Raw genomic sequence first — 14,843 nt, 5'->3', positions numbered from 1 at the left:
CAGCGCGGAGGGGCCTGCTCCACGTCTCGGCACGGCTCGGCGTGGGCAGCCTTCCAGTTCTGGGCACGCTCGTGGGCCTGTGTGGGGTCTTGTTGTGAATTGCAATTTGCATTCAGGAGTTAAAAGGAACAAACTACTTGTCTTCAACAAACTTTAGTCCATTCGGGCTACTAACAGAATACCACAGACTGGCTTACGAATAACAGAAATTTATTTCTCAGTCCTGGAGGCTGCGGGTCAGAGATCAGAGTGCAGGTGGGGCCCGGCGAGGCGCGCTTCTGAGTCCCAGGTGACAGTGGAGGAGGCCAGGGCTCTCTGTGGCAGCTCTCTTAGGAAGCGCTAGCAGGGCTCCACCTTCGTGGCCTAAGTGCTCCCCAAGGCCGAGCGCCCCACACCATCCTGGGAGTTAGGGTGCAACACACGAACTCGAGGGGACACACTCAGACCATAGCACCACTGACACACACGACAGCCTGTGACTCTCAAAGTCATTATACAGAGCAAAAGGAGTCCGACACAAGAGTACACGTGCGATTCCATTTACATAGAAAGAAAACTAATCTCCAATGACTAGAAGCTGGTCAGTGGTCCCCTGGGTCCAGGCATGAGACGGGTCTGCAAAGGGGCACAGGAATCTTTTGGAGGTGACGGAAATGTTCAGTATCTTGACTGTGGTTGTGGTTCTATGCGTGCATAAAACCGTCAAAATTCCCTAACTGTTCATTTTAAATGGACGCCTTAAATGGACGCAGTTTATTGCCCATAAATTATTCCTAAATAAAGTTGATAAGAAAAAAAAAAAAGTCTGTGCTCAAGGCACGGAAAGACCAGGCCTGGGTCACCTTGCTACCCCGTAAGAGGCCCACGCCGGCAGGAGTTGCAGGAGCGATAGCGGTGGCGGCCCAGAGCTCAGCAGGTCTTCCTTTGCACCAGGCACATGCTGGGCTCCTTACATATCTCCTCCAGTCTTCACAGAAACCTCTGAGGAAGGTTCTCTTGTCACACCCACTGTACAGATGGGGTAAGTGAGGCACACAGACACTGAGTGACTTACACAAGGTCACGTAGTAAACTAGCACCAGAGGCAGGATTCAAACCCTAGCATCTGAACTCTGAACTGGCACTGGGCAATAAATACTTATGGGACAAGCGGTAGAGTCCAGAGACTTGGGAATCCACATGGACCCCACCTGTGAACCCTCCACCATGTGGCCAGCCATCTTTGTCACTTGGAGAGGGAGGGTAGGGCTCACCGGCAATGTTGGGGTGGCTGCCCTTTCCCTGGTGGTGACGGGTAAAAATCCCCAAGCTAAGGGTGTGGACCACCCGCATGATGTCCTCGCCTAACTGACACCTCCCAGTAGGAGACCCCTGTGCGCTGGGTGCTGTCCTGGGAGTGAGGTACAGAATGAGCACTGGAGACCCTCCATAGCGCAGACGTTAGAGTCGGGATTCAGGGAGAGGACCCCACAAATGCGTATCCAGGGTCCATGGAGGGCCATCTCTGGTCCAGGTGCCCAGCGCTGTCTGGGAGGCATCCCTGAGGTAAATGGGACTTGAGTGTCACCTCGAAGGGCAGAGGTGGGCTTGAAAGGTGGGGGTAGGGGCAAAGGAAGGAGAAGCGGGAGGAGCAGAGAATTTCCAGAGGGTAGTCCTCCCTGGAGGCCGAGTGCCATGCCATTACGTCACCCAAAGAAGATGCGTCGCAGAGTGATCCACGACCAAGAAGCTCTGAACTAAAAATGCTGGAGAGGCGTGTCACCTCAGGCCCCAGCCACAGTTCCTGGGCACTCTGCACCCTGACAACACTGGGCAGCCAAGGGCCAGCCTCTGCATCTCCCCAGGGCCTTCTCTGGCTAAAGAGCCAAGGAGCTAACATCCCTGGGAGCAGGTCTGAGCCAGAGAGATGAGGGCTCCTTCTCACTCTTGGCAGTGGGTGGCCCAGCAGGACAAAGCCCGTGATGCTCTGCTCACAGAAGCATGCTGTCTGAGCTCCTTTCAACCCGTCTCATCCCTCACTTCCTAGCTGGCACTTCCTGAGATCTCTCGCCAGCAAACTCATCTCAGGTGCAGGTTATAGGGTCCCAACCCAAGACAGCTCCTCCGTATGTCAGCTCCCCCTTCAGGGAACAGAGTGCAGATGTAGGACCCACCTCTGCCATCAGGGAGCGAGGCCATCCAGCTCGCACGCGCGTGGGAGTGGAACAAACGTTATCGTCAGCCCACGTAAAAGAACTAGGAAGGCAAAAGTGTTGGCCAAAACCTACACTACACTTATCACATCCCAACGCTTCCTTTTTCTTATCCAGTGTTTTTGGCTTCCTGTGACATGCTTTCCCCAAAGCCTCAGAATGGAAAAGCTGAGGGCAAAATCCAGACGGCCATCTTCATGTGGCCTACCATTCCAGGCTTCTCACTCATAGGCCTGGAAAGATGCAGCCCGGGCTTGAGGTTTCTGAACAGGATGCAAAGGCCTTAGAGAAGTCAAATATGTAAACTCTGACAAAATTTCCTGGTACTCCATGTCCCTGACAAGGATTCGAATGCAGCAGAATGAATGAGACCTCAAATCAGTGCAGCCAAGTGTGGAGCGGGGAGCCTGAGCTTTCTCCAGCAGCACTGGGCCAGCTCTTCTCCTTGGATCATGTATTTTCCACAAGTCAATAAATGTTCCAGAAACATTTTTTAAAAAAGAAAAGAGGTTTGAGCGTTTTGTCTAATAAATCTGTGTATAGCTTCATACTTACCCCCTCTGGGTAAGTAAACACCTGTTAGCAGATTAAAGGCACCAGTAAATCCTAAAGAAAGAAAACTGTTTACTTTAGTGTTTTCCAAACTCAATGGACCATGGAAGCTTTTTCTCTGAGTAACAATTATTAAAGTCCTGTAGGACACTGGTGCTCTAGAAATGCATCTTGGGGGAACATTGGACTTCACAGGTCATGCTGTCAATTCCATCAACCAGTCACTGTTGAGTGCCCCATGTGACCTGCACACGGCTCACTGTGGGTAATGAAGCTGTCTGCCAGTGCTCTGGTGTCTTAAACCAGAGTCTTAATCGAGTCTTAATCCAGATGTTTGGCATCCTGAGAAGCATGGAGAAGCCAGCATCCAGTGTTTGTGCTTTGGGGGCATCAGTTACCTCTTTTAAGCATTCCTAAAGTGCCCTGGAGAATAGCCCAATTTCGTATTTCTCCACAAACCAGTCTTTATTTCAACCATAATTGAAAGATTCAGCCACACAAGCACTGCCCGTGTTTCCTCCGGTGGGCAGCTGTCATATTCGTCAGACTGACATGGCATCCGCTAGCTTAAGTTGACCTGAGCCTCAAGAACCTTCTGATAATCTGACCGAAAGTAGCCCCTCCAGTGAGTGAAGCGACTGGTCAGGCCTCTCAGGCTCACAGAAGCTTCCAATGATGACTGCCCTGTGAGGCGGCCGCAGACCCGTCACCACGGCCCCTCCCTGTGTCTGGGAAGGCCCCACCTCTTGTCATTGTATAGTCAGCGCCATTACTGTTTGTTTTCTGGTTGTGTGGATCATGCACTATTTAATTTCCTGGTTCTTATCTTTTCCCTACACCCAAGAAAAACAGCCTGGATATCAAGTTGGCCTCAGCATGGATTTATTCTGCCTGGAACGTGGTCCCAGTGAACTGGCACAGAGCTCACACGGCACGAGTGTCCCGCACCTGAGTCTCGTCTGAGATGCAGTCCACCCACTTAGTCTTCAGGGGGCTGTACGGTCCCCAGAGGAGGGCGTTGGTGAACCAGATCTCAGACCCAGGGATGCAGGGCTAAGGTCAGAGCTCACCCTCTCGTCCCCATTCGCACTTGCCTCAAAGACAGCATTTATGGGGCCAGCCCAGAGGCCGAGTGGTTAGGTTTGCGCACTCCGCTTGGGCGGCCCAGGGTTTTGCCGGTTCGGATCCTGGGCGCGGACGTGGCATGGCTCATCAGGTCATGTTGAGGCGTCCCATATAGCACAACCAGAGGCACTCACAGCTAGAACGTGTAACTATGTACTGGGGGGCTTTGGGGAGAAGAAGGAAAAAAAGAAGACTGGCAACAGATGTGAGCTCAGGTGCTAATCTTAAAAAAAAAAAGAGACAGCATTTATTAAGCGCTTACCACATACACCTAGGAAAGGATAGTACTTAATTGCCAGCAAAAGTGCTTCCTACTCCATTTTCCAAGAGGATTAGGAAACTTTTCTTTCAAGGCTTAAGTCACTGGCAGCTCTGAGACAGTGCCCATGTGTGTGACAACTTCTCTCTGGAGGCCTCTGGACACCGTCCCACAGGGGAAGGAGTGCAGGGGGCAGAGCTCAGGCAGGAGAGGCCAGCTCCTGGTCCCCTAATGGGGAGACTCAAACATGGCAGGCGTCACCCAAGAGGCCATGCCAACAGGAGGGTCCCCTCAGTTATTAACACCAGCTCTCTGGTGCCACTAGTCCCAACTCAGTGACTATTTGTTGAATGACTGAAGGATTGCAGGACCCAGCTTGCAGGGGACCAATGCAAAATAGAAGGAAAGAAGTTCTATTTGTAATGAAACCTGCAACATGCATGGTGGTTAAGAGCTCGGGCCTACCTCCAGAGGCTGCCTCCTCTGCTCGCTGAGACGAGTCACGTGGCCCGCGCCCAGAAGGGCCCATGCTGTGTTTAATGCTCCACTGTCGCCATCTTGAAATTCTTAACGATGTTTGAACACGGGCCTTGAAGGGGCTGTTCTGGATATGCAGCTGCCCCGCACTTTAGTTCCGCATCTGTAAAATGGGAGTGACAGTGATGGTTGTCTCCTAGGTTATTATAAGAACGAAATGAGGTCTGTGTTGATCAAGTCCTTTGCGCAGTGTCAAACACATAATGAGAGCCAGAAAGGTGCTACCTTTTCATATTTCTTTCATCCTTCCTTTCTGTCTTCTTCATTTCTGTGTTTCATATTAAAAGAGGGGTGCTTTCTAATGAGGTGAATTGTTTTTTATCCTAAAGGTTTCCCTTTAGAGGGTGGAGGGCCAAGAACTTGAGAAGCTTCTATAGGACCTAGGCTTGCTTCCACATTCCAGGAACCACGACCAGCAGAAGGAGACAGAATCTAAGCCCCCTCCCCACAAGCCCCTGAAAGTGTGGGATTCCCAGACCCCAGAGCCCCACAGTCAGGCCAGAGCTCTTCCTTTCTCTGTGCACAAGCAGCAGCACTGAGAGACGCAGCCGTCCTTGGATTTCCAATGGGATTTTCTGAACAATTCCAGGAATTGAGAAGTCAGTGGGGAAGTTCATCGGTGGAGCAAGGTCGCTGGCCTGGCTCCAGAAGTGTGGCTGCAGATAAGGACCCTCAGGGCAGGGGCTCACCAGGCTGCAACCACACACAGCCTGCTTTCAGGGCTTCCGTTTGGGGCTGCAGAGTTCAGAGGCCAGGGAAGAAGAGAGCACTGATAACAGATGGTGGGTCTCCACCTCCAGAAAGGCTGCCTTTGCCCTGGAGATAAGGCCTCTGAGGATACAGGTGGAGCGAGGAGCCCAAACACTTTCCATGGCAGCAAACGCGTCACCCTCAGAGCCCAGGATGAGGGTTGTGTGCAGTTTGGTTCCTGACCCACATCATCATTGTGGATGGAGGGGGTTTGGCTCTTTTCTAAGGGGCCACATTGTGATTTCAGGTGAGGTTTATTTAACGTCTGTTTATCAATTCAGTGTATTCCTGCTGAGGTCTGAAAGAGATTGGCTGGCATTTAGGGAGCATCAGAATCCATTTATTGTGTTTGTGTTCTACAAGCATCACTGATCTGGTGCAGATTCACTTCGCATGTCAACAGGCATCAGCAGGTGTGGATATTAAGTTTTCAGCACCATTAGTTGCAAGAAATAGATGCTGGGAGCGTGTGGCAGGGCCAGGAGAGAGGACTGGAGCCAAGCTTGGCTCTTGTGGATCTGGTTACTAGGCAGACGCTGTGAGCAGTTGACCTCTCTGGGCACCAGTCCATTTCCTGGAAAAGTCTGAGTCCTTGTCAACCAAGGCTGGCCAGGACTCTTCCAGCTGTACAGGTGTTCTAAGATCTTATGGACACAGCTGGATCATGCTCTCCATGCCCATCAGGGTGGAAGCCCATGCAGAATACATTAACAATGAAGGATCCAAAAAGGAAATTAAAATAATAATTCCATTCACAATAGCATCAAAAAGAATAAAATACTGGTATGGCCTGGTGGCGTAGCAGTAGGGTTCGCGCACTCTGCTTCAGCAGCCTGGAGTTTGCCAGTTCGGATCCCAGGTGCAGACCTGTGCACCACTTGTCAAGCCGTGCTGTGGCAGACGTCCCACATATACAGTAGAGGAAGATAGCACAGATGTTAGCTCAGGGCCAGTCTTCCTCAGCAAAAAGAGGAAGGTTGGTGGCAGATGTTAGCTCAGGGCTAATCTTCCTCAGCAAAAAGAGGAGGCTTGGTGGCAGATGTTAGCTCAGGGCTAATCTTCCTCAGCAAAAAGAGGAGGCTTGGTGGCAGATGTTAGCTCAGGGCTAATCTTCCTCAAAAAAAAAATAAAATAAAATACTTAGAATAAACTTAACCTAGGAGGCAAAAGACATACACTGATGAGACCAGGCGCCACCTTGCGTTAACCACATTCAGTTATTTGTCTGTTTGAAAAAGTATTTAGATAAGGCAATGCTAAGGCCGACCCTGCAGATAACATCTCTGGCACCGGGATAACCACGGTAACAGGTGGGGTGCTTAAGTTTTTCGAGAACTGAGAGTCAATTCCTTGTCCAGTTCAGGCTGGTTAAGACCACTGATTCACCAACTGGGGCTGCGAGGATGCCCCATAGGTGACCCTTTGACGTCAGGGGTCCTAAAACTTCACCCTCAGGTCATGATAACGCTGCCATTTTGTGAACATGTCCTGTGAGGAGCTATGAAGCTGGACCACACTTGCGTGGATCATCAATTACCTCACTTCTCCTCACCTCCAATCCTCTGTCTCCACACTTCAGACTGCCTGGCCCTTTCGTCCCATAAACATCTCTGATCCCCATTTTCAGAGAGGCGGATTTGAGATTGGTTCTCCTGTCTCCTCGCTTGGCTGCCTTGTGAATAATCCCTTTCTCTACTGCAAACTCGTCGTCTTGGTGATTGGCATTTTGTGTGGTAGACAAAATGAACCTGGTTTGGTAACACTGAAAACTACAAAATGTTGCCAAAAAAAACCTAAAGAAGACACAAATATAAAGACATTCTGTGTTCATGGATTGGAAGACAATTTTGTAAAGATGTTGTTACTACTTAAAGCAATCTATAGATTCAATGAATCTCTATTTAAATCCCCAGGGGCAATTTTTGCAGAAATAGAACAATCCAACCTAAATTTCATGTGGAATCATGGGACTCCTGCATAGCTAAAACAATCTGAAAAAGGAGAACAAAGTTGGAGGTCTCAGAATTCCTAGTTTCAAAATTTACTACAAAGCTACAGTAATCAAAAGTAGCATACAGACAGACATATAGACAAATGGAATAGAATAGATGGCCCAGAAATAAACCCTCACATATATGGTCAAATGATTTTTGACAATGTTCCAAGACTATTCAATGGAGAAAGGATGGCCTTTTTAACAAATGAAGTTGGGAAAACTGGATAGCCACATGAAAAAGAATAAAGTTGAACCCTTACTTACACCACATACGAAAATTATTTCAAAATGGATCAAAGACTGAAATGTAAGACCTGAAACTATAAAACTCTTGGAGGAAAATATAAAGGAATTCAGTGGCACTGGGCTGGGGACGCCTACACTTGGGGCCCACCGGAACAGGGAAGATGTCCTAACGACCCCCCTCGGCACCCTGACTTACTCTGGCTGGCTCACAGGATGCTGAAAGGAAAGGTCTCTGTCCAGCTCAGCCTGTTGGTCGTCTTGTTATTTTCTCCATCTGTGCTGACGAGGAGACAACCAGGAAGCACTGAAGGGACCCGGGCCAAGATCGTGGGCAGCGTGATCTCGCCTGCTAAGCCTTCACTTTTCTCCTCTCAGGATGTGGTGCTGTCGAGGGGCCACGGGGCAAGCACGAGCATCTTCCTGAGAAGAGAGGCACCCTGGCTCCCTCGACATTTGACAGTGCACCTCAGGGAGGGCTGACCCTGCTCAGAAGTCGTCCATCCCATTCCCAGGTGGAACCGGCAGCACGTCAGCTGCCAGCAGAGAGGGAGCAGTGCAAACCTACGCACAGGAAGTTGGGCAGGATGTGCTTGGGCCTTGGCCTGCCAAGATTCCAAGGAAAGCCTGAGCATATTTCAGGAGTGGGAAGGACACTGTGCAGAGCCTGGGCCTGTCTCTAGAAGAAGGAGAGGAGATATTCCCAATGTGGAGTGAGAATAGAGGACGAACGAAGGGAATGCCTGAGGGGCTGGCAGGGAGGTTGAGACCTGTGGAGAGCCCTGAACACCAGGAACCAACGTTCAGATAAGTGTAAACGCTGTCCCACTGTTCTTCCTTCTACAGGAAGGCGAGACAGGCTGGACGATTCTTTCCCCGCTCTGTCTTTTGGGAGAGGTTTCCCTTTGTCATGACGCTGCGCACTTGGTGTAAGCAGGTAAGTTGCTGTGTGGTGGGCCCTGAGTCCCCTGGGGGCAGCTCCTGGCAGGACAGCTGCTGGGGGCTGAGGGACAACAGCCTTCTGTCTCATTCATTACACCTCCCAGTCCACACGCCAGCATCTCTGCTCAGGCATTCTCACCTCACCCTGCATCTGAGGTCGAACTGGATCCATATTTCTTTTTGTAGTAGCCAAAAATCATCACCTGCCACAGACAGAGTTGGACTGATTAGATTTGCTTGCATTTTTTATGATCTAACTAAATATTAATAATAATAAATTGCAAAAAAGAAAATCCTTAGGAGTTCAGACAGGCAGATTTGCAAAATCAATGTGAAGAATGTCAGAGCAGGTTTGCAAAACTCACATGATGAATATTTCCTGCACCCCACAGATCCAGATGCTGAGGACATGCCCAGCCTCACCTGGATCCCCTCAAGGCTGCGGTGTGCCCATCTAGTTTCTGAGCTTCTTAAGCAATCAGCGCCAGACAGCTGAGACAGATGCACAGCATTCTCCCCAGGTCAAGAGAGCGAGTTGGGCACCTAGAGGGATCTCTAGGGCAGCGAGACATCTGCACGCTTTCTAGTGTGTCCTGACTACGATGTGGGGAAGGAGCATCTCAGTGTAGTTTTGATTACATTTCTCTTGACTTTCCCTGTGTACGAGAGGCAGTTATTTCTGTTTCCGTCTCTACCTCCCCTGCCGGTCCTGCTGTGGAGTGGTTGGTCTTTTCGTCATTAATGTGCAGTAATGCAACAGGAAGTGAAGACACCATCTGCTTTGATTCTGATGTGTGGTGCAAGTATATTTCATGCTTGGTCCTCCTTTTTAAATTTCATTCATCTTTTCCTTTTTTGACCTACAGATTTCTTCTATCTATCTGTATACGGTCAGCATATTAATCTTTTGTTTTATGGTGTCTTAACGTTTACTCACACTTCTAATCTGCACTCCAAAATTACTCCTTTTTCTAACTCCTATGTTTCCTTCTAGATGTTTCATGGTTTAACTTTTAGCGGGTTTGTGTTTTATATTTAAATGCTCAGTTCAGCCCTGTCAAATTTTGGAGCTACTTGGTCTTAATTCTGTCCTATTTTCTACATGTTTTCTCTTTTACTGCCTGGTTTATAGTTTGTGTGTTCTTCATCTTGGGTGCATGTGCTGCTGCTGATTATTTCGGTTCTGGCTCATCTTGCCGTTGCCCTCATAACACTACTGCTCTGCGGGGTAACGTAGCTCAGATTAGGCAGAACTTATTACTCCACCCGAAGCACCGCCACTTTCTCTACCTCCCTCCATTACCCAATTTTAGTTTATCATGTTATTTAAAAAATTCTCTGGGTTAGCTTCTGTCCTTTTAATACTACTTGATTTTCTCAGCTTTGAATGATTTCTTTTGACCCCCAGGACTCAGTGCTGTGATCTCCGAGGTGTTCAACTTGTCACCAGGAGCTGGTGAGATAGTTTATTTGAAAGGAAAATCCAAAAGCGTACTTAAAAAATCATTAGACTGGGAGGCATGAGCCGTTATGGCATGAGCCAAATGACCTAACGTTGTCAGCTAAAGCCGAGGGGTGTCCTCAGGGTCAGATTGCACAGGAAACAGCGCAGCCCTGGCCTCCCTCTCCACGGGGCGTCTCAGGGGCTCTGGGTCAGCCTAAGCAGAGTGTCACAGGGAGGAGCCCGTCTGGAACGATGCACTCATCCATGCACTCATTCATTCAGAGTACGTTGATCGAGTGCCTACTGTGACGTGCGAGGGATGCAGGATGAACAAACCGGGCCCCTCCCTCACCACCCGCCCCCGCCTTGCACAGGGCTGGGGCCTTCTAGTAGGGTACAGCCAGCACACAATTAGACGTGGGTAAGGAGTCAAGTAGGTAAATGCTATGAACAAGAATACATAAAGGCAGGGGCTCCAGATGGATGGCGCTGACGTTTGGAGCAGGGAGCTCAGGAAAGTAGCCCCAGGAGGTGACGTTGGAGCTCTGGGTGTCCAGAGGTCGTAGAACGGGTTTGACTGATGTGACATCTTAGAGTGAGTAACAAAACTTGCTGGAAGAACTAAGTTCCAGCTTCTTCACAGCAGGTCTTATGTAACATCTGGCTTCCTAAAACAGGAGATGCTCAGAAAGAAAGAGTGGACTAGGCATAGGGAGCCCACCAGGGAAGGGTCCTAGGTCAGCAGACGCCAGTCCAGGGAACACTCTAGATCAGTGCCACTGGACAGGCTCCGGGCTGGCCTGGCAGCATCCGGCCTGGTCAGGACAGCCCAGCAGCCTCAGGCTGAAGGGTGTTCAGCAGAAGGCTTTCCCGAGGACACTGCAACAAGACTAGGGGTGCTCCAGGTGAGGGTCAGAGGCTCTGGGAAGTGCTGGCTCCACAGCCAGCCTGACTCGGCATAGATGGGGCACAGTAAATATTGGCTGGACAGGTGGGCGATAGCTGTACAGCGCCTTACACGTGAACAAGAGGCAAAGTCCACGTCAGCTGAACATTGTGTGCAGCGGTGATTTTTGCTGATTTCTGACAGCAGACTGAGCCAACAAAATGGGACCACTATGAAGGGAACAGAGACCTTCTGTTCCCAAGTTTCTGTGGCCTGTTAAGCGATAACGCCCTCTGGATGCTGGCTGTCTGATACCTCACTTTCTTGTGTGTGCTTTTCCACATTGTTTGAATGTTTTATTTGGGCATGTATCATTTAAAAGGGAAGCTCTTTTTCTGAATGCTAACACTCTTGATTTTCATAAAACAAAATCCCGAAGCAGGAAGAAGAGTCATCTCCGTGTGGAACAATCAGGAAGACCTCCAACCACATGGCACTGCTGAGAGCTGGTGACTTCCTACTGTGTTGGAGCAGACGATGCGGCTTGCTCATCACCCAGTGCGTGATGACACAGGCTGTCAGCTAGTGTTAGGGCCTGTGTGGCTGCTAGTTTTCCTAGGAAGGACACAGAAGTCCAGACAAAGGGACCCTTGAGGGAGGGAACACCAGGAATTCATGGCATTTTGTGGAAAACCTTAAAATAGTTTCCTTGGAGTAAAAGTGTTTTGCATCATCAGAAAGTTTCATTTGTCCTTGGGATTCTGTTACCTGATAAACCAAAAAATGAAAACTTATATCTTTGTGTGTGTAATATCTTTTCTTTCATGAGTTGCAAAACCAAGTTTTGATGTTGTACAAAATTGTACATGTTTATAGAAAGTACATGATTCAGGGGGAACAGGAATGATTCTAGCCAAACTGAAGGTCACGTGGACAATAAGAAAAATCTGAGAGCCCTTGGCTTCTTAGAGGCTAGTGATACTGGGGAAATTCCATTTTCAAGGAAGAGAAGGAAGGAGGGAAGGAAGAGAGGAAAAAGAAGGGAATATAGTATATAATCTGTGTGTATTTGTATGTGTATATGTGTGCATCTTGGCATGTGTACGTGTGTATGTGTGTAAATGAGCTTATGTGTCTATGTGCGTGTGTATACGTGTATGCATATATGTATATGTGTGTTCGTGTGTGTACATCTTTAAGACGCCCTCCTAACCTGGCGTCAGCCCCACTCAGGTCTGAATCATACCCACCGCCCTTCTCCCCGGGCACGGAGCTGGCCATTTGCAGGGCTGGTGGAAGAATAAATGAAGCGAGATTTGACTTGGCAGGTTCACGTCATACTTTTGGCAAATTCGTCTCTCACGCTTTCTCACATAAGGTCCATCAGATTTCCAGACTCCTTTCCTGAGGAAGCCCTGCCTGTTCTGGTGTGGTTTTGTGGGAACTAACCTTGAGACACCTGGCAGCTCAGCCCTGAGTAAATGTAAGCCCCTGGACAGGCCGCTCTATCTTGCAGAGAGACCTGCCGCGGAACAGGCAGATGAGCCATTCTGAAGACAGAGCTCTCTCTCCAGGCCTGTCAGACTCCATTTCCCGTATGTAAGGGCCTCGGAGGTCAGGGCTGCTCACTCTGGGCACAGACTGCCCCTGCAGGGCTGCAGGAGGGAGTAGAGCTTGTGCCTTCCCAAATTCAAGGCGTCTACCTGGGTTACCCAAAGCTCAGATACCCAGTTCCAGCGTGAACGGTGGGCGGGCTGGACCACAAGCAGGCAGCACTGGCCTCAGGCCCAAACATGAGACGTGCTCAGGAACCCAGTAACGCACCCACCATATCATTTCTCTTTCTTCAAAACTGTGTTTACCAAAGTGTGCTCCACAGAGCAAAAGTCCTTTGAGATGCTCTGGGGAATACAAAAGGTTCCTCGTCCCAGGAAATTTTGGAAAATACGCTCTCTGGGCTTGGAGATCCAGCACGTACCCTAGGCTCGCAAAGGCTCCAAGGAGACCTCAGCATGCTAAAATCACTGCCCCAGAACAGCTAACTGCCACACAGCCTTTCCCCAACTCTCTGAGGTGGATGCTGCTGTAACGGGACCCCCAAACGTTCTCTCAGTGCGGCCCAGGAAGCCAGCCAGCCCCAGGTAGGGGCTGCAGCTCCCTACAGGCAGAAAAATGTTGCTCAGACAACCCAGATTCCCCTGAACTTCCAGGGCTGCCATGTCAATAACCCCCCATTCATTAGTGGGTACCCTATGGGCTGGACCGGGGCAGGGGGTGTTGCAGGTGGAGGATGCTGGAGGCTGGGAGGGCTCTTGAGGATCCTGCAAGAGGACAAATGAAAGATGACAGCAACAGGGTTGAAGGTAAAGGAAAGATAGAGCGAGTGCGAGGATGTCGCACTGAGGAAGAGGGCTAGTAAGCAGAGCACGTGCTCGAGGGCCAGGTAACCACCAACAAATGGGCACCAATGGGAACACTGGATCAGTACAAAGACAGACAGTGCCCCGATCCTGGCCTGGCACAGTCACTGGGGGTGCGAGAGCTATGTGGTTCATTTGACTCATCACGGTTTTATTTATGTATTTATTTATTTACTCACTTATTTATTTATTTATTAAGATTGGCCCTGAGCTAACATCTGTTTCCAATCTTTTTTTTTCCTCCCCAAAGCCCCCTAGCACATAGTTGTGTATTCTAGTTGTAGCTCCTTCCAGCTCTGCCATGTGGGACACCCCCTCAGCATGGCTTGATGAGCAGTCCTAGGTCTGTGCCCAGGATCCAAACAGGCAAAACTCCAGGCCACCCAAGCGGAGCCTGCAAAGTTAACCGCTAAGCCACAGGGCCGGCCTCCCCGCACAGTTTTATACTGGTAAAATAAGCAAAATTAAGTTAAAATCTGAGTAAGAACATCTTGTTTAAGAAAGTAGAAATGCGCAATTTGTTCGTGAAAGTTTTCCACAAAAATAGCTTTTATAATGTTGGGAACGCTTGATCTAAATGAAAAATAGACTTAGGGAAAACAGAGCTTGAGTGAGTAATGAATAACTATCATTTTGTCCATTCAATAATGTATTAACATGACAGATATAAACTGATTGCATTTCATTTGAATAATTTGAATCATATCATCAATTCTGTGAAGAATGAAAAGGTCATCCATAACGAGCCAATCGCTTACTCCTTCCAGTATGTGACCACCTCCTACAGCCTCTGGCATCTATCAGGTGTCTAACAGATGCTTAGTAAATAAACATTATTGGACAAATGAAAGCACTCATCCAAGATCTCAAGGAAATAATAGAGCCATATAAGATGTGGCTCTTTCTCTTGGAGGATCAGGTCGATCTCAACAATTCCTCCACTTCCCAGAAGCCAAACGACTCAGCGAGAGGTCTCCTTATCAGAGCCAAATCGCCTCTGGGCAGAGCCAAGATAAATCCAACATAATCTAGATGAACTTGTCCTTTCAGACCACACAGATTTGCAAAATCTTCCTCCCAGGACCCGGGTAACATCTGCTCCTAGTAGTCAAGCAATCAATTTAAGGGCATCCCACACAGTTACGGCCACGTTCTTGTCTTTTCTCTGCATGCGCTCTCCTGTCCTCAGGAAGGGGCAGGTATCAGGGCATGGACCACTTCCGATGTTCAGGACTTGGGACTAGTCTGGGCCGGGGCAGGATGGGCTTTGGAATCAGTGAGTATCTGGGTAAGAAGGGCATTCTGAAAAGAAAATCAAGGAGACAAATTCACTGTGCAGAACTGCAAAGGCCAGAGAGAAACATAGAAGAATTTATATGGATGTTGAGAGAAAAATATCAGTTACCATCCCTCTTCTCCCTCTCATCATCCCCGATCACTCCAAGCCAAGCATCCAGCCAGCAACCAACAATTAAAGGCACTTCCCAGTGCAAAGTT

At 49.1% G+C, this 14,843-nt stretch overlaps 2 long non-coding RNA genes across 3 annotated transcripts; one reads left to right on the top strand and one right to left on the bottom strand.

Moving 5' to 3' along the window:
- Positions 1-3,606: 3,606 nt before the first annotated feature.
- Positions 3,607-8,079, bottom strand: LOC139040294 (uncharacterized). 2 transcript variants are annotated; one of them, XR_011494520.1, is made up of 2 exons: positions 7,854-8,079; positions 3,607-6,529 (listed from the first exon to the last, which is right to left on the bottom strand). It is a non-coding gene; the product is annotated as an uncharacterized lncRNA (long non-coding RNA). The 2 variants fall into 2 exon arrangements; XR_011494521.1 differs by having other exon boundaries at positions 3,607-6,525; positions 7,854-7,979.
- A 198-nt stretch (positions 8,080-8,277) lies between these two features.
- LOC106841800 (uncharacterized) lies at positions 8,278-11,720 on the top strand. Its single transcript, XR_011494519.1, has 2 exons — positions 8,278-8,591; positions 11,366-11,720. It is a non-coding gene; the product is annotated as an uncharacterized lncRNA (long non-coding RNA).
- The last annotated feature ends 3,123 nt before the right edge of the window (positions 11,721-14,843 follow it).

The sequence above is a fragment of the Equus asinus genome, chromosome 15 (genome assembly GCF_041296235.1).
Source record: "Equus asinus isolate D_3611 breed Donkey chromosome 15, EquAss-T2T_v2, whole genome shotgun sequence".
Classification (NCBI taxonomy): domain Eukaryota; kingdom Metazoa; phylum Chordata; class Mammalia; order Perissodactyla; family Equidae; genus Equus; species Equus asinus.
Note: the sequence above shows the minus strand (reverse complement) of the source record. Positions and strands in the feature narration are given on the sequence as shown.